The sequence below is a fragment of the Sus scrofa genome, chromosome 5 (genome assembly GCF_000003025.6).
Source record: "Sus scrofa isolate TJ Tabasco breed Duroc chromosome 5, Sscrofa11.1, whole genome shotgun sequence".
In the NCBI taxonomy this organism is placed as follows: domain Eukaryota; kingdom Metazoa; phylum Chordata; class Mammalia; order Artiodactyla; family Suidae; genus Sus; species Sus scrofa.
This window is the reverse complement of record NC_010447.5, coordinates 82746532-82770580: the sequence shown is the minus strand read 5'-3', so window position 1 is coordinate 82770580 and position 24049 is coordinate 82746532. Positions and strand designations below refer to the sequence as shown.

Sequence of the window (24049 nt, the reverse complement as noted above, 5' to 3'; positions counted from 1 at the left end):
CTATCAGAATTTTAAAAGAACAGTCTAAATGCATTTTAATTGACTTCTTCTCTCCTTTCAAAATGTCTGAAATCTTTTAAGAAATAAAGGAAGGAAATACCAAACTGGCAAGATGTGGGATGTGAAAATGGTTTTATGGGCATGAGAAAACTGCTCCTATTATGTTAGCAAGTTTCGAGTCCTTTACAAAAAGAAGAACTGACTTGTTAATATCAGTTTTGCTTAGTCATGTAATTTTTTTTAAGTTATTCTGCAGTTATGTATTGGCTTTTTCGCTGGCATCAACGTGGGAATCAAAGTCACATGAATTAAAAATTGTGCTAATTTTTTTCTGTCGTTTTCCTCTTGGACACCTAACTAGGGTATACAAGTGTTATGCCACTCTTAGCAAAACCTCCAGTCATTACAGGGGGAATATCATATCCCTTGCTTTTCTGAAAGTACCATGACTGTTCTTTCTTTAGATTTTGTAAGACCACTATTTCATGTCATTATGGTGCTTGGTATGAGGTAGTGAACTTCTTTGGTAACAAACATGCCAGGTACTCATTGTTGGCCCCTTGCAACACTGTGACATAAAATTACTGTTCCTTGACTCTTCATTTCCAGTGGTCTCTTCAGCCTGGTAGCCTTCCTAAAGCATAAGATCTCTGCATATAGACTCAAATCTGCATTCTCTGGCCAAGTCCTTCAATCTCCAGGTCTTTCTGAGCTCTTTCCCTTCCTCACCCCTCAGTGACTTCCAGTTACCATAAGACATTCACACTCAAGCATTAGAAAAAAGAATGCTAGGGAGTTCCTGTCATGGCTCAATGGTTAATGAATCCGACTAGGAACCGTGAGGTTGCAGGTTTGATCCCTGGCCTTGTTCAGTGAGTTAAGGATCCGGCATTGCCATGAGCTGTGGTGTAGGTCGCAGATGCGGCTCAGATCCCGCGTTACTGTGGCTGTGGCTGTGGTGTAGGCTGGCAGCTACAGGTCCGCTTAGACCCCTAGCCTGGGAATCTCCATATGCTGCAGGAGTGGCCCTAGAAAAGGCAAAAAGACCAAAAAAAAAAAAAAAAAAAAAAAAAAAAGAATGCTATTCCCCAAAATACTTACATGGTTGTTCCAAGATTTTTCAGAGTTATGAATAATATGGGAATTCAGGTAACTTGAGGAAGAAATAGCTCCCCAACCCTCAGATTTCTATAGAGGCTTTTCAAATTCTACCCTAGAGAGGGTCATCTTTGCTAAATGGATGTAGGCCTCCCTGCTTTTGTCACTCGATGAAACTTGCTTACTCATGGCTCACAAAGTTCCCCTGAAGATGATTAGTAGGCATTATTCCAAAGTTTCAGCAAAAACACTGAGGGAGGCTGCCTAACATTATTGGATTTAAATTAGCAGTAAGAAAAGAAGTCACATTGCCTCATGTGCTAGCCAATGTATCTGCTAAATTAGTGTTTGTTTGTTTTAAATTAAAAAGTGCTCACACAAACAAGGAAAAAAGGAGTCTACACGGAAATATAGAATATTAGAGCAGGAAGAGGACCTTCTGGATCAGTCAGGCCAATGTACTCATTTTACAGAGAATATAGCTGAGGCTACAAAGCCAAGCTATCCAAGATGTGTAGCTAGCAGTCCATCTCATTTCTCAGTGACAGTCTTTCAGAGCACTGTGGTCCTTCTCCCTTCTTCGTAGTGTAAGACTGGTTACACTTTTGCATTTGCTTATACTGTATTTGTCTGCTCCCCCATTAGACTGTTAGCTTTATGATTACCAGAACTCTGGTTTTGCTTGCCACTTGCTAGGCCAGGCATGCAGCTGGTGCTCAATAAATATTTGTGGAATGAGTATCAATAAACATAGAGTCAACAATCAGTAAAGATAAAATCAACAATATATTTTAGTCTTTTTTGTCTTTGTCTTTTCTAGGGCCACACCCGAGTCATGTGGACATTCCCAGGCTAGGGGTCTAATCAGAGCTGTAGCTGCCGGCCTACACCACAGCCACAGCAACACAGGATCCGAGCCATGTCTTTGACCTACACCACAGCTCATGGCAACGCCGGATCCTTAACCCACTGAGCAAGGCCAGGGATCGAACCCGCAACCTCACGCTTCCTAGTCGGATTCGTTAACCACTGAGCCATGATAGGAACTCCTATTTTAGTCTTTTGAATAACTGTCAGAACACTGTTCACACATAATGTGGACATCTCCTTTTTCAAGGAAATGTTAGATTCTACTATAGTAAAATATAATAACAGCTTAAAACAAAATCTACTTCTTATTTATTTAATTTTTGCTGACTTTTAAAAATTTTATTAGAATATAGTTGACTTACAATGTTGTGTTAATTTTGGGTGTACAGCAAAATGATTTAGTTATTCATATACACATATCCAGTCATTTTCAGTTTCTTTTACCTCTGTAAAATGAGTGCATTAGTTATTACAGAACATTGAGTAGATGTCCCTGTGCTTAAATAGTAGGTCCTTGTTAGTTATCTATTCTAAATATTACTTCTCATTCATTTAAATTCTGAAGGTGATGGGCAACCTATCTCCACCTTATAGCTACTCCATCTGAAATATGCAGCCTCCAAGAGGAAGAGCGCCAGCTTGTAAGGTCCTCAGCCTAGAAGTGACGTGAGGCACCTCCGCCTATAGTCTTGTGGCCAGAATTGATCATATGGCCCCATCCCAATGTCAAAAGAAGTTGAGAAAGTTTCAGGGAGAAGTAGCTGTCTGCTCACCACTGAATGGGTTAATTAGAATAATAACCATCAACTAATTTTTATTGAGGACTTACTTTGTGGCAAGCCAAGAGCTAAGTGCTATATTATATTTATTTCATGTAATACTCCTTAGGGACAAATGGACTGCAGACACTCTCATTATGATCAGTTTCTGAAGGAGGAAACTAAGGAGTTAATTTGTTCAAGGTCACAATTACTAAACAGAATCAGGGATATGAACCAATGTGTCAGGTAATAAAGCCTGTATTCTTACCCACTCTAATGTAATCTAATCACACCTATGTAGTTCATCAAGAGCGAGAATCTGAAGAAGAAATTGCTTCTTAATAATACAAATAGAGGATAAGAGAGAATTATAAAATTCATTTGTGTGATTGTACGTAATCTTCGCTACTCAGTTCAAGAAGCATCTGTTGTTCATGTTACTGGTAGTGGAAAAAACTGAGATCATTTATATCCTGATAGGACATACTGAAAACACATGTTGCATTTATGCCCAAAGTACAGGATCTGTATCTAATTGTATGGAAACCACATTGATGGACAGTCTATGAGAGAATCAACCTTCAAAATGTCAATGCTATGAAGAACAAAGAAAGGCTGAGGAACTCCCGCAGATTTAAAGTGTATGATAATTAAAGGAAAATCTCACTAAAATGGAGTCAGGAGACCAGAATGGGTAGGTCTCATGTACACACACAACACACACACCGTACCACTCCAAGTCAGATCCGAAGAAGGATCTCTGGCCAGAAGTGACACTACTTGACTATCACTAGCAGAAAGAAGAAAGATTTTCTTCTTGTCTGGCAAGAGCTCAGCCAATGAGAGACTGTCATTCTTGCAACTTCTTAAAGTTTGGAATTAATTTAAAATAGAAAGTTGTGGGGGTTTTTTGGTTTTGGGTTTTTTGTTTGTTTGTTTTGTTTTTGTTTTGTTTTTTGTTTTGCTTTTTAGGGCCACACCCAAGGCACATGGAAGTTCCCAGGCTAGGGGTCGCATTGGCACTACAGCTGCCAGCCTATGCCACAGCCACAGCAATTTGGGATCTGAGCTGTGTCTGACCTATACCACAGCTCATGGCAAAGCCAGATCCTTAACCCACTGAGCAAGGCCAGGGATCGAACCTGCAACCTCATGGTTATTAGTCGGATTCATTTCTGCTGCGCCACAACAGGAACTCCCTAAAAAAGAAAGTTTTTTAAAAGAAGCATTTATTAAGAGTTGCCTGGTGGTCTGGTGGTTGAGACTCGGTGCTTTCACTGCTGCAGCCCGGGTTTTTGTTGTTGTTGTTGTTGTTGTTGTTTGCAGCCCAGTTTAATCCCTTGTCTGGTTGTCTGGGAATTGAGATCACAAGGTGATGCATGGAGAAGCAAAGGGGTGGAGGAGAAGGGGGGAGTACATTTTGGGCTAGGATGTATAAAAAATGATAAAAATATAATTCACTGTTGATGAGATTGACTGGTAGAATCCTAGCTGTGATTGCATTTCCTTTCCAAAAAGGCTTTTGATTCACTAGGCTTAGGATTCAAAGGAAAGTTATGGTTTCTCCCTCCTTGGAGGTGTTTTGTTTTGTTTTGTTTTTTAAGGACTGTACCCTCCGAATGTGGAGGTTCCCAGGCTAGGGGCAGAATAAGGGCTGTAGCCACTGACCTATACCACAGCTCACAGCAACAGCAGATCCTTAACCCACTAAGCAAGCCCAGGAATCAAACCTGCATCCTCATGTATACTAGTCAGATTCCCACTGAGCCACAATGAGAACTCGTGGTTATAAATCAAACAGGTTATAAATCAGAATATTGCAAAGGCAGAGATTAGCTCTGATAAAACAAAATTCTTTGTATACTAGGAGAAGTACTAATTGAAAAATAAACATATTTTCCATTCCCCATCGGTTTATTGTATCCAACTAGCCACCATCAATAGTGAAAGAGGATGAAAATTAACTTTCGAATTTCTTTTCTTCAGCAGGTATGCATATGACTAAAACAAGAAATAAGGGTTAAATGATTTAATATAGGCAATCTTCAGAACAATGCCAAGCACATAGTGCATTGTCAACTAATGATAGCTTTTTCTTTGGCCACAGCATGCAGCGACTTGATGTGGCATCTTAGTTCTCAGATATTAGCTGAGCAGTGTTGAGATTGAGTCCCACTCAAACAGTGATTTAAGTCTGGAAACAGGTAGGGACTCATCGCAAAGTGTGTTAGGGATCTAGTACTTCAACCAAAGCAGGAGGAATTCTTCCCTAGAGAGTCAGGGACTTGGGAGTCTGCCATTCCTGGGTTCAAATTAAGAGATGTTTTTAATGCTTTGGTTCTCAAATCTTACCCTTCTGATTTTACTGGGAGATCCAAGGTACTCAGCCATAAAATGCAGCTGGTTGTTTTGATATTTGCCCAGAATGGAACAATGGTGAAGAAGATCAACCTAGAAGGACCCTGCCTGGGTTTGGTCCCACCACTTCCTGGATTTATGACCTTGAGAATCTGTGTGCTTTGATTTCCTTCATTCCATAATGGAGCTAATGATAGTATTCAACTAGGGGCGAGGTTATTGGGAGAATTGAATGAGCTAACATGTGCAAAGTGCTTAGAACAGTGTCCCTTTAGCACATTACAGGTAATGGACAAATGCTAGCAAGCATTATTATAGCTTACTTCCTACTGCGGCAACTAACTCTCCCACTTTGCCCAGATTGGTTTTAACTCTTGAGTTTCAGAACTGGAAGTCCCACTACCTGAGAAAACCCTTCAGTCTCAGGTAAACAGGGACAACTGGTCACCTTATGTACACGAGAGTAGCTTTCTGGGGGGCGCTATGCCCACAGCATGTGGAAGTTCCTGGGCCAGGAATCAAACCCATGCCACACCAGCAACCCAAGCAGTAAAAATGCTGGATCCTTAACCTGATGAGCCAGAGAGAACTCCCTATACCAGACTAGCTTTGACAGTTCATTTTGGAAGGACTATTACAAAAATTATATTTTATGTGAACAGAGTCTGTTGATTCAAGATGATTATGAAGAGCATGTTTTAAGGCTTCCTTTCCAAGGTCCCTCCTCTCTGTGGCTTTTCCTGATGAATTCCAACCCTCAGCCCACACCCATGCTTAACTAAGCTCCCCAAACTCTTTCCCATGTCTGTTTCTCATGCATAACTACTTAGATTGTTTCCTCATTTACCTCCCCTTGAGAATCTCAAGACCCAAAGGGCTAAAGCCTTGTCCTGTTTCTGCAGGTGCTCAGTCAATGCTGGTGGGTTGAAAGGAATTTTGCTTTCCCAGACTTGAATGGGAGGGTCAGGATTAACTCGCCTCTGCATAGAATTTCCATAAAGGTGAGGCTTATTCCAGGTAGATAGGGCTATGTGACCTTGGTCAAGTTACTTAACCCTTCTGTGCCATATAATAAATAATATCAGTGATGTCACTGTTATTAATATTAGGCCTAGGAAAAATTGAACTTGGAAAATGGACAGAACTGGGATTTCAACCCAAGAAGTCTGTCTCCAGCCTTAAGAATCCGAGCTCTTAATGATTTTTCTTGATTTCTTAAGATGAGAAATAAGATACCAAAAATAGATGAGAAGATAGATAGGAAGAAATATAACATTTAAATGAATTGGGTAGTTTCCAAAGTGGTGCAAAATGATTGGCCGCCTCTTGGGCACACTAGGATACAAGTTCGATCTCTGCCCTGCACAGTGAGTTAAGGATCCTGGCATTGCTGCAACTTAGGTTCCAACTATGGCTTGGATCTGACCCCTGGCCCAGGAACTCCATGTGCTTCCAGGCAGTGGCCAAAAAAGAAAAATGTAAATGAGTTTGCTTCAGAGAATGAGTGCAGATACACAAAAGCACAGTTAATAACTTACAGAGTCACTTTTAGCTCTAGGTTATACTGCATTCATTTTCTGAAAATCTTTGCCTTTTTCTAAGTGTAAGAAAAATGAAGAGGTATAATTTCTTTAATAGTTTCTTATTTAAGGAAAGCAAAAATTCAATCCAGAGAACTGCCTTTCTCTCCTACCTAATACCAGATGTTCAAAAAACATATTAAGTATGATTTGATTTTCTACCAAAACCAAATTGGAAATCACAAGAACAGGATAAAAGAAAAAAAAAAAAAAAACTTAACCCGCTGAGCCGCAATGGGAGCTCCTGTACCTCTTTACTTTAAATCTTTGAATCATTTCAAACTAATTTTTATACATGTTATGAGGTAAAGATTAGGGTTTATTTTTCCCCCATCTGGATATCAAATTATTCTAGCTTTATTAAGAAAGTATACACATGTAAGTCTATTTTTGGATTCTCTATTCTGTTCCATTGACCTATATGTCTGTTCTTATGCCAATATTGATTATTGTAGCTTTATGGTAAGTCTCTAACATTGTTCTTCTTTTAAAAATTGTTTTGTTTTAGATTTTTTTGACTTCCATATAAATGTTGCAATCAGCTTGTCAATTTCTACAGGTCATATCCTGAAATTTGATTAGCATTGTCCGTGATTAAATTTGAGAGGATTTGATACCTTAACAGTATTGAGTCTTCTAATCCATGAACATTGTATAACTCTCCACTTATTTAATTTTAATTTTTTTTTTTTTTTTTTTTGCTTTTTAGGGCCACACTCGAGGCATATGGAGGTTCCCAGGAAAGGGTTCAAATCAGAGCTGTAGCCGCTGGCCTATGCCACAAGCCACAGCAATGCAGGATCAGAGTGGCGTCTGCAACCTACACCACAGTTCACGGCAACGCCATATCCTTAAGCCACTAAGAGAGGCCAGAGATCGAACCCACAACCTCATGGTTCCTAGATGGATTCGTTTCCGCTGCACCACAAGGGAAACTCCATCCACTTATTTTTTTTAATGATGTTTATTTTTTTCCATTATAGTTGGTTAACTCTCCACTTAAGCGCTTTTTAATTTCTCTCAACAATGTTTTCAGTATTCAAGCCTTACACATATTTTTCCCTAAGTATGTTTTTAAAATGCTATTATAGGAGTTCCCATCATGGCTCAGTGGAAAGGAATCTGACTAGCATCCACAAGGACGCAGGTTGGATCCCTGGCCTCGCTCAGTGGGTTAAGGATTTGGCAATGCCATGAGCTTAGTGGTATAGGTCACAGACGTGGCTCAGATCCCCCATTGCAATGGCTATGGTGTAGCCCAGTGGCTACAGCTCCAATTCGACCCCTGGCCTGGGAACCTCCATATGCTGCAGGTACAGCCTAAAAAGACAAAAGACAAAAAAAAAAAAAAAAAAAAAAGCTATTATAAATGATGCTGTTTTTAAATTTCAATGTCCAATTATTTCTTGTCAGTATGTAGAAATCAATTGATTTTTGTATGTTAATTTCATATTCTACAGCCTTGCTAAATTCATTTACTAGTACTAACAGCTTTTCCTCGTGGACTTCTTAGAATTATATAAATAGGTGATGATATCATCTTCAAATAAAAGCAACTTTACTTTTTCCTTTCCAGTCTATATACTTTTTATACCTCTTTCTTGCCTTGCTACACTGGTTGGGACCCCCTCCTCCCCATATAATATTAAATAGAGCTATATAATAAATAGGTAAATTTTACTGAATGTAAATTATATCTGTTAAAGTAAACAAAAACACAAACTGAGATGGTTCTAATGCCTTGGTAGCTTACTTAAGCAAAATAAAACCTAAGCCAGAATCAATTGGAAATGCATTCATATCCAAGAAGATGGTTTTTAAGAATAACCAGTCATGAACAGCTAACTGGGCTTTCCCAAATAAAGCCACTGCTTAAGCTATAGTCAATCAAATAATTTTCTTGCTTTGCTTCCTCGTCTGCTCTACAAGAACCTTTCTCCTGGTTTCTGTCTGTAGACTAACCATTTTCTAACCACTTTCAGTTTGGTGCTGCCTGATTCAAATTGATGTTTGTTCAAATAAACTCTTGTAAATTTTAACATGTCTCAGTTTATCTTTTTTTTTTTTTTTTTTTTTTTTTTGTCTTTAGGGCCACACCTGTGACATGTGGAGGTTCCAGGCTAGGGGTTGAATCGGAGCTGTAGCCACCGGCCTAGGCTACAGCCACAGCAGTGCAGGATCGGGGCCTCATCGGCAACTACACCACAGCTCACAGCAACATCAGATCCTTAACCTACTGAGGGGGGCCAAGGATCAAACCCTCATCCTCATGGATGCTAGTCAGGTTCATTAACCACCGAGACACGATGGGAGCTCCTAAGTTTATCTTTTAATGTACCTCAATGACGCTGATTTTTTTTTTTTAATGGAAGTGAATAGGAGTTCCTGTCGAGATTCAGTGGTTACCGAATTCAACTAGGAACGATGAGGTTGCAGGTTCGATCCCGGGCCTTGCTCAGTGGGTTAAGGATCTGGTGTTGCCGTGAGCTGTGGTGTAGGTCGTAGACACTGGTCGGATCTCACGTTGCTGTGGCTGTGGTGTAGGCTGGCAGGTACAAATCTGATTAGACCCCTAGCCTGGGAATTTCCATATGCCACAGGTGTGGCCCTAGAAAAGACAAAAAGACAAAAATAAATAAATAAAAATAAAAAATTGAAGTAAATATAACACAGAAGTGAACAACAAAGGGGTCTTTTATGCTGTCATGGGCATTGAATCACAGATGGAAAAGAATTGAAGATTTTGGAGTTCCTATTGTGGCACAGTGGAAAACTCTGACTCGGGTTCAATCCCTGGCCTCACTTAGTGGGATGTGTCCAGCGTTGCCATGAGCTGTGGTGTGGGTTGCAGCCGTAGCTTGGATCTGGCATTGCTGTGGCTGTGGTGCAGGCTGGCAACTGTAGCTCCGATTAGACCCCTAGCCTGGGAACTTCCATATGCCTTGCATGTGACCCTAAAAAGAAAAAAGAGGGGATCCCATCATGGCTCAGTGGTTAGCGAACCCGACTAGCATTCATGAGGATTTGGGCTCGATCTCTGGCCTCACTCAGTGGGTTGAGGATCAGGTGTTGCCAAGAGATGTGGTGTAGGTCACAGGCATGGCTCAGATCCCGTGTTGCTGTGGCTCTGGCGTAGGCTGGTGGCTACAGCTCCAATTGGACCCCTAGCCTGCGAACTTCCGTATGCCTCCGGTTCGGCCCTAAAAAGACAAAAAGACCAAAAAAAAAAAAAAAGAAAAGAAAAGAAAACATTGCTGTGAATGGTTAAAAAAAACAATTTTTATTAACATGGGCAATTATTGTCTTTTTATAACGTTGTCAGAACCTTACTATTTAAAATGTTGTTTCCACAACTTAATTTCTAAATGTATGCCTCTCCAATATTTCTTTTCTTTTCTTTTCTTTTCTTTTTTTTTTTTTTTTTAATATCTGCACCTGCCAGGCTAGGATTCAAATCAGAGCTGCAGCTGCAGGCCTACGCCACACCTTGTGGTAATGTCAGATCCTTAACCCACTGAGCAAGGCCAGGGATCAAATCTGTATTCTCTTGGACAATATTGTTGGGTTCTTCACCCATTGAGCCACAATGGGAACTCTGCTTCTCCAATATTTAGCTTAGTGGACAGATTAAATTCTGAGTTTTGGTTTCTAAACCTCAATGGCAAATGTTTTTTTTCTTTCTTTCTGGTAACATATGTTTAGTCTACAACATATAGGAACAAAAATAAGTAGAGCTGGAGTTCCTGTTGTGGTGTAGTGGAAATGAATCCAACTAGTATCCATGAGGATTCAGGTTAGATCCCTGGCCTTGCTCAGTGGTTCGGGGATGAATAGCTCAGGTGTTGCCCAGATCCTGGAAGTTCCCAAGCTAGGGGTGGAATTGGAGCTGTAGCTGCTGACCTACGCTACAGCCACAGCAACGCTGGATCCTTAACCCACTGAACAAGGCCAGGTATTGCACTTGCATCCTTTTGGATGCTAGTCAGATTCGTTTCTACTGAGCCACAGTGGGAACTTCTCATGTGCTCTTTTATCAGTTTTCGGTTTAAATAAGGTAAAATTGCTTGGCAAATGTATTATTTTATCATTTTCTTTTAATTTTCAAAAAAAGCAAAAAACAAAAACGAAGCAGCATATTATCCCACATTTCCTTTTATGTGATATTACACCAAGGGAAGAGGGAGAACACCAGCCCTTGTTCAGTGCTCCGTCTCTGGGTTGTATGTTCTCAGTTGATCCAGAACAGCCAAGGAAACTGGTACTGGTCTGCTTTACAGATGAGAAAAACGAACCAATAGATGAACCATTATTCAAATTCCTATTCCCACAGCTATTCCATAGTAAAGGATTTCCAAAGTTTATGCTCTTGTCCTGCCCTCTGCTGCTTCTCTCACAATGCTTTTGAAGTTCAACTTTTCTAACTCATTTTCAGTTCTACGACTCTCAGACATAGATTTTAATTTTTGTCAACTTTTTATTTTTTATTTTATTTATTTATTTTTTTTTTTAAATTTTTTTTTTTTTTTTGCCATTTCTTGGACCGCTCCTGCGGCATATGGAGGTTCCCAGGCTAGGTGTCCAGTCGGAGCTGTAGCTGCCAGCCTACACCAGAGCCACAGCAATGCGGGATCCGAGCCGCATCTGCAACCTACACCACAGGTCCCGGCAACGCTGAATCCTTAACCCACTGAGCAAGAGCAGGGATCGAACCCACAACCTCATGGTTCCTAGTCGGATTCGTTAACCACTGCGCCATGATGGGAACTCCTTGTCAGCTTTTTAAAAGAGCTAATTTCTTCTGGAATCCGAACAATAGACTTGGGACAAGAGGTAATTCCTTAAAAAATATAACTTTTAAAAACCACAAATAACCAGTTTTTAAATGTAGACTCAAGGGTTTTTATTTTTTTGTTTTGGCAACATTTAAGAGGGTTGCTTTATTCTATTAAGAACAAGTGTTAATGAAATATCCTTACCTGTTTTCACAGTAAATTTTATTCCTAGTTGTAAAAAATCCCTTCTGGACAAGGGAGAAAAGTGTATATTAAATATGCATCACATGATTGATTAAAATAATTTTAAAAAATAAAATAGCCTATAATTTTTAAAAGTTTTATATTTTTTAGAGTTCCCATCATGGTGCAGCGGAAACAAATCCAACTAGGAACCATGAGGTTTCGGGTTTGATCCCTGGCCTCACTCAGTGGGTTAAGGATCCAGCATTGCTGTGAGCTGTGGTGTATGTCACAGACGTGGCTTGGATCCCATGTTGCTGTGGTTGTGATGCAGGCTAGTGGCTAGAGATCTGATTTGACCCCTAGCCTGGGAACCTCCATATGCCACAAATATGGCCCTAAAAAGAAAAAGAAAATTGAATTATTGATACCTGTGCACACTGGTATCTTACATTTTTGACTTTATGATGTATCTTAGCGTTCCATATTGATGTTTTAAAAATCCTCATTGTAATGGCTATATAACATTCCATTAAAGAATATGCCACAGAAACTATAGTTTTTCAAAGCCTAAAATATTTACTACCTGGCCTCTTATGAAGAAACTTTGTTGGGCTCTGTTTTCGTTACTAATTTTTTAAAAAGTCAATGGTAAGTGATTAGAGAACATGGTATAATCACTACTGAGTTAAAAATAACAAAAAACATATTAAAAACCCTTGAGATATTGTATTTTGAAATTAAAAACATAAATAACTCCAGGATAAAGAGGAAATAATAACGAAAAATTAATAAATAATTAGGACAGGAGTTCTGTCGTAGCTCAGTAGTAATAAACACTACTAGCATCAATGAAGAGGCGAGTTCTGTCTCTGGCCCAGTTCAGTGGGTTAAGGATCCAGCGTTGCCCTGAGCTTCGGTGTAGGTCACAGATGCAGCTTAGATCTGGTATTGCTGCAGCTGTGGCTCAGGCTGGTAGCGCAGCTCTGATTGGACCCCTAGCCTGGGAACTTCCGTATGCTTCGGGTACAGCCCTAAAAAGAATAAACAAATAGAACAGAATGGTAGTGAAAGCCCTCTACATTAAAACCTGGTAGGATTGGCGTTCCCATTGTGGCTCAGTGGTAACCAACCCGACTACAATCCATGAGAATGAGGGTTCGATCCCTGGCCTTTTCAGTGCTTAAAGGATCCAGTGTTGTCATGAGCTGTGGTGTAGATCACAGAAGAGGCTCAGATCCTGAGTTGCTGTGGCTGTGGCTTAGGCCAGTAGCTGTAGCTCCAATTTGACCCCTAGCCCAGTAACTTCCACGTTCCAAGGGTGCAGCCCTAAAAAAGGGAAAAAATAAAAATAAAAAAGTTAATTATCCAGTTTTCAGTCTTGTGTTTTATCTCCTTAAACATTACCCAACATAATTATTGTACAGCCTATGGCTGACAGCCCCAATGTCAGAAGTCCTGGTGTGGTGACCTCTGTTTTCAGCAGTTACTACTGATTCTTCAGATTGCTTAATCTCCTTATGTGATTAATGATTTTTTTAATGCCTGTAGGCCTTGTATTTGAAACAGTGTGGAAAGCAACTGAGGCCAAGGTGTTATCTTCTGTCTAAAATTGCCATAGGGCATTAGCAACTGGGATTCCCTAAATCCAATTTCAGGGATTAAAATGATAGCTACCAAATCAGCCTAAAATTCCCAGTAGGGTATTTCTACTTCCAGTTGTGACTTAATCCTAATGTAGAGGTTTTCAAACTCTCATTCCAAAGCTAGAGGAAAAATGTAGATGCTTCCTCTACCCAGAGCAAGTCACTCTGGATGTCTAATGGCACCAGAAGAGATAGAAACAAGTAGGCATGCTGAGAGTAGGGCCTACTTTTTTACGTACTCAAAAATCAATCTCCCTGAAACAGTAGTGTGACATTTAAAGCATTTAGAAGTGAGTTCTGGAGTTCCCATCGTGTTGCAATGGTTAACAAATCCGACTAGGAACCATGAGGTTGCAGGTTTGATCCCTGGCCTTGCTCAGTGGGTTAAGGATCTGGCATTGCTGTGAGCCATGGTGTAGGTCAAAGACGTGGCTTGGATCCTGTGTTGCTGTGGTTGTGGCTGTGGTGTAGGCCAGCAGCTGCAGCTCCAATTAGACCCCTAGCCTGGGAACCTCCATGTGCTGCAGGATCGGCCCTAGAAAAGGCAAAAAGACAAAAAAAAAAAAAGTGAGTTCTGAGGGCGGGAAAGGTGGAAAAAGATCACTTTATTCTCCCCAAGCAACCAATACAATCCTGTAATTAACTGGGACTATCCCACCTAAGAACCTCTTGGTACCAACTTGTCCTTCAGCCCTTGACCTGTTGTCTTACTGGCTATGGAACAGTTCACTTCCGCACCTCCTTCCAGTCTTTACACAAATGCTACCATCTTAATATGGCATGGCTGATGACCCTGCTGAAAAGGGGAACTTCTCCCCTTCCTGTTTCTCCTTACCCTACTCAGCTTTCTTTCTTTTTTTAAAATAAACTACTTATCATATATTTTGCCACGTAATTTACTTATTCATCAAGCTCATGCTTATTATCTGTTTACCCCCTGCAGAAATGCTACAAAAGACAGGAATCTTTGCTTTGTCCACGAATATATCCTAGCATCTAGAACCATCTCTATTTGAAGGAATAAACGAAAGCAGCTCTGAGACCATGGTTATGAGAAGGAGGGGTTCAGAGGTCTCACTTCTCTAACCCCCAGTTTATCAAACATTTTTTCCGGCGACTTACAGTCCTGTCCAGCAGCTTCTGGGAGGAGGAACTGTCAGAAGAAAACACTATCTGAAACACGTGAAGTAGTTACTAGCAAGTGCGCACAGAAAACGTGTCTACATTTGAGTAAAAATTCTACACAGCTAATTTCCAGTGACTAGAATGCAGGGAAGGGCAGACATTTCAAACACACCTGAAGTCTTTTTACACATTAAGTTTCTTGTTGAAGAATCAATGAGATGCATGATTTCTATACAAACTGAACAGCTGACAGCCCTCGTGGGTACCTGGCTATCTGTGCTCTGTGATGTGGTTGGGGAAGAGGAGGTAAATAAAGATCCTGCTGAAAACCAAAACCAACCAACAAACAAACTAACAAAACCAAAAATATTTCTTCTACCTCTGTGTGTTTGTGGCGTTATTTTAGAGTTAGATATTGTAGGTTGCTGTTTCTGGATCCTGCCTACCCGGCTCACCCTTGATCTGGCTCTGGGCTCAGAATAAGGGTGGTTTCAGAGTCCCTGAAAGTATTCTGATATTCACGGGACCACACCCTGCATCTATCTCCACCACAGAGATGACTTTACCCAGAAGCGGATAGCTTCTCCCTCCAGATACTTCTTGGACAGTTCTGGGATTGGCTCATTCCTTGAGTAGTAGCCCTGCCTTCTGAATGACCCATTCTGGTTTTGGACATACCCCTTAAACCATCTCCTTCAGGAGACTTTGAGGTTTTGTTGTTGTTGTTGTTTGTTTGTTCGTTTGTTTTTTAGGGTTGCACCCGTGACACATGGAGGTTCCTAGACTAGGGGTCGAATCAGAGCTGTAGCTGCCGACCTACACCACAGCCACAGCAACACAGGCTCCAAGCTGTGTCTGCGAACTACATGTGGCAGAACTACTCATGGCAGCGCCAGATCCTTAACCCACTGAGCAAGGTCAGGGATTGAACCTACATCTTCATGTATACTAGTCAGGTTCATTAACCACTTAGCCATGATGGGAACTCAGAGGTTGGTTTTATTCTTCTTGATGTTTCATCAAATGCGGACAATACTTTTTTTTTTTTTTTTTGAATGGGGGCAATACTATCTCTCCCCTTTCCAAGTCCGTGGAGGCTCTCACTTGAACTTCAACTGATAATGATCCTCTTAAACCCATGAGCATTCTGGGTTAGTAGCATCTAGTACCGCAAATCTGACAATTGAATCTTTAACTTCTTTTCCACAGAAACCATGGGCATTCCCACCATGCACAAATGCAAAAGAAAAGTAACCAGGAACTTTGGCTTCTCACTGAACAAAATAAGATGCCTTACCAAATATATTTAAAACCAGGTTGGTCTGCTTTTACATTTTTTCCAAGTAGCATGCTAAGAGACATGGATCTAGCGGGTTCATATGTGAGACATGCTGTTATTGAATGGCAAAATCATTCCTACTTCAGTATACAGGACTTCAAATAAGAAATAACACTAGGAATGAGGCTGAGATGAGGTCGTGTAAACTTTATGCATCTTTATTACTGTCATACTTCTAATTTACAGATTATGTTTAAATCACGCAGGGTTTTAATATAATGAAAAATGTAATTTTCTAACACTGACTGATGAGTGTTTTCATTGTTCAAAACAAAAGTGTTTCCTTTGAATTTTCTTTTTTGGAGTTCCATGGTCGCACAGTGGGGTAAGAACCTGACTACAGCAGCTCGGTTCGCTTCAGGCCCTCGAGTTTGATCCCTGGCCAGGGAACAACCACATCCTGCAGGTGCAGCCATTTAAAGAAAACAAAGAAAAAAAAAAAAGGAATTTTCTTTTTTGGGACTTCACTCTCACTGTTAGATAGCTTTGTAATCCCTTGTTCCCTTTGCCTGTGGCTTACTACTTTAGTATGTTGTTTGAAACACATAAAAGCAAATGTGTTTTCATTTTAACAAAATGGACACCTATAAACCCATCTCTTGGTCCAAAAACCAAAATATTTTAAATGAATTATGTGCTACCCCCTAGGCCATCTCCCTGTTTGCCCCTCCTAGGACTATTCACTGCCCTAAACTTGGTGTTTATTGTTTGCTTGTTTTACACACTTACCACATAAAGATAGACAGACAAATAGATAGACAGATATAAAGAAAAACAGAAACAGAGAAAGAAGGAAAAAAAAGAAAATTTGATTTAAAATGGTTATAAGGGAGTTCCCGTTGTGGAGCAGCAGAAACAAATCCAACTAGGAACCATAAGGTTACGGGTTTGATCCCTGCCCTTGCTCACTGGGTTAAGGATCTGGCATTGCAGTAAACTGCGGTGTAGGTTGCAGATGCGGCTCGGATCTGGCGTTGCTGTGGCTGTGGTGTAGGCAGGCAGCTGTAGCTCTGATTCGACCCCTAGCCTGGGAGCCTCCATATGCCTCAGGTGTGGCCCTAAAAAGCAAAAAATAAATAATAAATAAATTAAAATAGATTTAGTTGTTTATTTTTGAACCTTGTAAAAATCCTGTCATATTTTATTTTATTTTTATTATCACTTTTTGCTTTTTAGGGCCGCACCCACTGCATGTGGAAGTTCCCAGGCTAGGGGTCAAACTGAAGCTTGAGCTGCCAGCCTACACCACAGCCACTGTAACACAGAATCCTTAACCCACTGAGTGAGGCCAGGGATCTAACCCACATCTTTATGAATACTAGTCGGATTCATTTCCGTTGTGCCGCAACAGGAACTCCAAAACCCTGTCATGTTTTAAGTGGTTTCCTGGGTTTTAGTTTTTTCACGGAATTTTGTATTTTCAAAATTCTTCCATGTTATTGCATTTAGCTGTATTTTATTCATTCTCACTCTTCTATGTTATTCCATTATGTGAACATACCACAGTTTATTCTCTTGTCAGTGTGTATATATGTTTATATATCTATGTATTTATTTATCCATATGTGGGGGGAGAGAGAGAGATCAGGTGTTTGCAGATCTTCTCATTACAAACATGCCTGCTAACATCTTTCTATGCATATCCTGGCAATCATGTATAAAATTATCTCTTGTGTACCCTCTTGAGAATGGATCTGTGGGCTAAGCTTTACTAATAACTAGTTATTTTCCTACATGGTGTCCCAGGTTACACTCCTACTAGACACATCTTCTCCATGTAATTGGTATTGTCAGACTTCTTAATTTTTGTTAATCTAAACCACAGGATTAAAAACGGAACAAAACCTTTTGTCAAAATTAATGGATTTGTTTCCAAACTGAAAGTCCTGCAACATCTGGCCGTGAGAAGCTGATCGTCCATACGGCGATCCCCACTTCAGGTGGGAAGCAGTCTCACAGTTCCTGCTTCTCTTATTGGTGGCCGTCGTATTTGGTAAACAGCACAATGTAAACCAATTCATACTTCAAAGTGATCTCGGCTATATCCATTCTGGGCATTAGCATCTCATGATATTTTGATAACACATGCCTTTTCTCCCCTTCCTTTCTTTTCTTTCCTTCCTTCCCTCCCTCTCTCTCTTTCTTCCTTCTTTTATGCCCATACCTGAAGCATATAGAAGTTCTCAGGCTAGGGGTCAAATTGGAGTTGCGGCTGCCAGCCTACACCATAGCATTAGCAACGTCAGGTCTAAGCCACATCTGCCACCTATGCTGTACGTATCATGCAGCGGTGCCGTAGCTTGCAGCAACACTGGATCCTTAACCCACTGAGCGAGTCCAGGGATCGAACCCACATTCTCACAGACACTATATCAGGATCTTAACTGCTGAGCCACAACGGGAACTCCTCTTCCTTTATTTTCAAATAGATTTTTTTTTTTTTGGTCCCTTTTTGCCATTTCTTGGGCCATTCCCTTGGCACATGGAGGTTCCCAGGCTAGGGGTCAAATTGGAGCTGTAGCCGCCGGCCTATGCCAGAGCCACAGAAACCCAGGACCCAAGCCACGGCTGCAACTTACACCACAGCTCATGGCAACGCCAGATCCTTAACCCACTGAGCAAGGCCAGGGATGGAACCCACAACCTCATAGTTCCTAGTCGGATTCGTTAACCACTGAGCCACGATGGGAACTCCTTAAATAGATTTTTAAAAAACCCCAAACAACAAAAATTTGATATGGAAAAAGCAGTTGTGAAAATGCTTCTTTTTGTGTGTTTTAAGTTTTTTTTTTTTTTTTCTCCTAGCAGCACCCATTGCATTTGGAAGTTCCCCAGCCAGGGATTGAATCTGAACTGCAGCTTCAGGAACACCAGGTCCTTAACCCACCGCACCACAGTGGGAACTCTTAAAACATTTCTTTTCTTATTAAATAATAAACCTAGTTTTGTAAGATAAAACTATTTAAATGTGTATTTGTCCTCCTCTCAGCATATTTGCTTACTAAGAAAATACAACTTTAAAAACCAGTTGGTATCTGCCAATGTTTTCCAGAGATGATATCTGAAAAGCCGAATTGAGCATGAGGAGATCCCAGTTCTAAACCTAATACTCACTGAGTGACCTCTCATCTCCTGAGTATCAGTTTCCTCACCAGCAAATGGGGTGACAGTTGCCCTGCTGGCCTCAAGGGCTATAGTGAGAGTTAAATGATACAATGCACTTATTTATTCATCCAACCTCCACTAAAGTCCTATGTTAGTAGTTACGGTGTTTTACCACCTGCTTTGGGAAAGTAAAAGACATGTAAGAATTGCTCCCTCCACCCAAGTTGTTAAAGTAATATGGCAGAGATTATGCTAAAAATGACAGAATTCTTATGAAAGTATAAGGTTATATGATCATGGTGGTTATCATGGAGATGATATGTAAAAAATTGGAGCAGAACAGTACTGAGAACCCCTTGAAATTATCTTTGAAAGGTTTCTCTCTTTTCTAACCACACCAAAGACACGCTATAAATTTTTAAATCTATTTAGAAAGTATTAGAGTATTTTCTTTTTCTTGTCTTTCACTTATTTATTTTGTGTTTTTTTCCTTTTCTTTTTTCTTCCTTTTTTCCTTTTTTTTCTTTTTTTTTTTTTTTTTTTTTTGGTCTTTTTAGAACTGCAACCATGGCACACGGAAGTTTCCCAAGATAGGGGTCAAATCAGAACTGCAGCTGCTGAGCTATGCCACAGCAACACCAGATCCAAGCAGCATCTGTGAACTATACCACAGCTAGAGGAAATGCCAGATCCTTAACCCACTGAGTGGGGCCAGGGATTGAACCCTCGTCCTCACGGGTTACCACTGAGCCACAATGAGAACTCCAAGTATTAGAGTATTTTCATTGCTAATTGCAAGTATCTGATAGAAGTTAAATACAAAGAGACTATAAATTTTATGATGTATAGCAGCCGAGCCAGAGAGTATAAATCTCATAGTAAATAGTCACTGGAGACAGAAACTCATAGCCTGTTATAGGCACACAGCTGTAACTTGGGATCCCCTTAATGGGTCAGTTTCCCAAAATATTCTGAGCTCAGGGAATCCCTTCCCCACCCCATCCCACTTTCCCTAACAGTTCCCTACATCCCATTAACTTCTGTAGGAAGAGGATGCTGCTTCTTAATGAAAGATATTGTTGCCCTGCTAATTGATTTTGTTAAAACATAGGGTTTGCCACTCACAAATTTTAAGGAAAAAAAAAAAAAAAAAAAAAAAAAAACCTCACCAAAAGGATTTGGAGATGAAGCAAAATCATCTGTCTTCTGAGTGAACTAGAAAGTGAAAATAGGCATGATGGCACAGGAACTATATTCAATATGTTGTAATAACCTATAATGGATAAGAATCTGAAAAAATATATTATGTATTATAGATATGCATATATGTGTATATATACTTACACACACATACATACATCTATATGTATACTGAATCACTTTGCTCTACACCTGAAACACTGTAAATCAACTATACTTCAACGTAAAAAAAAAAAAAGAAAGAAAATAGGCATGATGACCCCAATAAGAGGAGGGACAACTCATTCTTCCTTTTCCCAAACCAGTGAATGGTTTAGATTTAGAAGCTTTTGAGGCCAAAAGGACTGAAGTGGAGAGACCCACTTGTTCTTAAGGTTCAAAATAAAGATGTATAAAAATTTGGCTGTGGGTTAGCTCACCTCTCCTCATCTAGAATGCTGTCAGGTGCGCCAATAGGCTGTCAGACCCTATTCTCACAGTTGTGACAACTGTCTTAGGACTATTTAGAGCCCTTTCGTGGTTCTAACAAACCAAACCCCCTTCAGTGCCTTCACGGAAGTCACAAGAGTAAATCTGTTGTCTCCCCGCCTCGCTATGGAGCTGGGTGGTTTTTTTACTTGTCCTGTGTCAGAGGAGTTTCCTCTATTGGTATGAACACTGGTGAGAACCATTACAGTAATTACAGTAAATACTAGCACCTATGGTGAATATTTATCCAGCCCGATTATTGGGAAGGGGCACCAGATCTGGCAGGAGAGACCAGGCTCAGCCTCAGAGGTGGGTTTGAGCTAGGCTGTAGGTCCCAGGGGTGGTGAAATAGGCACAGTTTTGGTGGTAATAGCCACCGTTGGGTGTGTTTACTACTCTTCTCTTATGTTATCTCAGGAGCCCTTTGACATGAGGCCATTATCGAATTCTTGTTCTTATTCTTATTCTCAGTCTTACTTCACAGATAAGGAAGCAAAGTCCTGTGGAATGGTTAAAAGCCTTTGGCTGAAGTCAGGTAGAACTGGTTTGAAAACCTTCACTTCTATCACTCGCTGTGTGACCTAAAGTAAATCACTTAACTTTCCTGAGCCTCTGTTATGTCATCCGTAATACAGGGATAATTACAAAGCAGGACCTAACATGTGTTCAACACTTGTTAAATGCTTACAACTGTCCAAAGTACATGACATGAATTTGTTCAGGTTTTCACAATAACTCTATGTAGTAAGTAAAATCATTATGCTTACTTTATAGAGAAAACTGGGAGGTTAAATAACTTGTCCAAATTTACACAGAGAGGTGAGACAGAGCCACAGTTGGAGCTCAGGATAATAACAGCACCTCAGGGCATTACCGTGAGGGTTAAATAATCTATTATGATAACATATGTAGAAGTTAATATAATGACAAGAGTAGCACAAAAGATGGGAGGGGATGTAAATGGAATTATACGGTGATAAGCTTCTTATACATGAAGTGATATAATGGTAACTCAAGGTAGACTTGATAAATTAAGTATTGTAGCCCCTGGAGCAACCGCTAAAAATAAATTACAGAAGTATATCATATCGTATCACATCGTGATATTACGAAAAGCTAATGGAAGAAATGTAATGAAATAATTAAATATATTTAATCCAAAAGAAAGAAGAGACAGAAGAACAAAAATAAATAGAACAAATAGAAAACAAATAGCAAGATGGAAGACAAAGCTAACTGTAACTACATCAGTAATTACTAAATGGGACTAAACACCAATAAGGCAGAGATCATCAAACTAGGTAAAAATAAGCAATACCTAACTACATTTATATATTTAAAGTGTGTCTTCAGAGTGACATGTTGAAAGTAAAAAGTATAGGAAAACTAGTGTGGTTAATATCAAAGTAGACTTCAAGGATTACCAGAAAAGAAGGAAAGACAGAAATTTTATAATGATAAAAGGATTGATTCAATGGGAACACAACAGGTTTGAGTATGCATCTAATAACAGCTTCAAAACACATGAAAGCAAAAATGGACAGAATTAAAGAGAGAAATAGACAAATCCACAATTATAGTTTGACATTCCTCTTTGTAACTGATAGAAAATGCAGAGAAAAAAATCAGTTAAGAATATGGAAGATTTAAACATTATCAACCTACTTGATCTAATTGACGTTTATCCGGCACTACATATAGTAACCTCAAAACACACATTCTTTCAAGTGCAAATGGAACATTCATCAAGACAGCCCTTATGTTCAGCCACAAAACAAGTCTCAAGGCCTTCTAGTCGTGGCACAGTGGTTAACGGAATCCAGCTAGGAACCATGAGGTTTCGGGTTCCATCCCTGGCCTTGCTCAGTGGGTTGAGGATCCGGTGTTGCCATGAGCTGTGGTGTAGGTTGCAGACATGATTCAAATCTGGCATTGCTGTGGCTCTGGCCAGTGGCTACAGCTCTGGAATAGACCCCTAGCCAGGGAATATCCATATGCCACAGGAGCAGCCCTAGAAACGACAAAAAAAAAAAAAAAAAAAAAAAAGTTTCAATAAGTTTCAAAGAGTAATTTAGTACAAGTAATTATTAAAATGAGGGTAAGAGTTACTTACTCGTCTCGTACTCTCTGGTTCTATGAATTCTACTCAGACATAAGAAATTTTCTGGCACCTTTTTCCTGGTCTAGCAATATTATTTTCTTATTAGATTTTCAGACATCTAACTAAGATGAAGACTCCGTTCTTTAATACCCTACATAATTAAATTATTTTAATAGAAACTGCGAAGGATGATAAAAGCTTGAACTTAGTCTCCCTTTTCCCTGAGCTCTGAAGTTCTCTGTTCTCAGAAAATGCAGTCTTCCACCTGAAGCTTGGCACCATATTATTTAGACTTCAGCACATCTGCTGCTTACAATTTTCTAAAATAATCTGAGTTGCCACTGAGGGCAATGAACTTCTGCAAAAGAGAATCTGTCAATCAGGGATCCTGTCTTTAGAGCCCTTGTTACTCAGCTCCATTCTAGAGTTAAGGGAAACATTGGTGTCCACCCCTAAAAAGATGCTCTGTGTGTATATCTTGGGCACACATGCCCCAAGAAAAAGTACTTGGATAAGAAGACTTTGAAAACACCATACAGCAGGAGCTCATAAACTGGGTTATATTGGCCTGATTGGGAGAGTTTGCCTGAAAATGTTGTACTGATGGCATTTTCCTGGAGAAATAGCTCATCATAACTTTCATCATGTTCTCAAGGATAGGAGCTTTGACCTCTAGAATGCAAAAAAACAGTCATTTTTTTTTTAAGGACAGCATATCATATTTTTTTTTTAAGTTGCTGAAAGCATTTTCTTACCCTCACAAAGGTTTCAAAACTGCCTGTTTCTCATCTGTAGTATAGAATTGTGCCCCGGAAACATCATGTTCTCGTTGGTTTCACTCCACTCTTTTTTTAGGGTTCATTTATTTATGTCTTGCAGAATAAAACTCTGGAGACACCAGCTGGGGAAAATGTTGGCCTAGAAAATTGACTGTGTTTTTCCATTCACTTTCAAATACATACCAAGCTTGTCTTTACTATAACAATCTGCTGGGGGCTATGGGAACTGCCCTCAGGACTGAGAACCCTGGTCTAATGAAACCGAGCCTGCAAACACAGGGCTCCAACATGGCAGTCCAGGGTACATGCATGAAGTCATTTGGGCCCAGATCTGGACCCAACCCAGCCCATCTGTCACTAGCAATTGGACCTTAGGAAAAAAACCATGAATGTCTTTGAGCCTCAGTTTAGATATCTGTGAAATGGGGCTAAGCAGGTAACTACTATCATATGCAATTTTTAGATTCTTTTGAAAATGTTATTATTTGGGGGCTTGATGTGTGGATTGATGGGGACTCCCTCCTTCCTCTTGAACTTTGCCTCTTGGCCCCCAGGCTCATTTTGCTCCAGCTCTACTGTCTTTCTTTTTTGTGCCTTGAATAAACCAAACTCATTCCCATCTCAGGTTCTTGGTGTCTGTTGTTTCAGGTGCTTCACTGCATCT

The 24049-nt window shown here is 40.1% G+C and overlaps 1 protein-coding gene across 1 annotated transcript in view; it reads left to right on the top strand.

Annotated features, from left to right (window-relative positions):
- SPIC (Spi-C transcription factor) overlaps nt 1–24049 on the top strand; it is a 69206-nt gene that overhangs the window by 22947 nt on the left and 22210 nt on the right. Inside the window, exon 2 of the mRNA XM_021092694.1 lies at nt 15603–15709. The gene's annotated coding sequence lies outside the window, so the exon portion shown is untranslated. The remainder of the gene's footprint in view (nt 1–15602; nt 15710–24049) is intronic.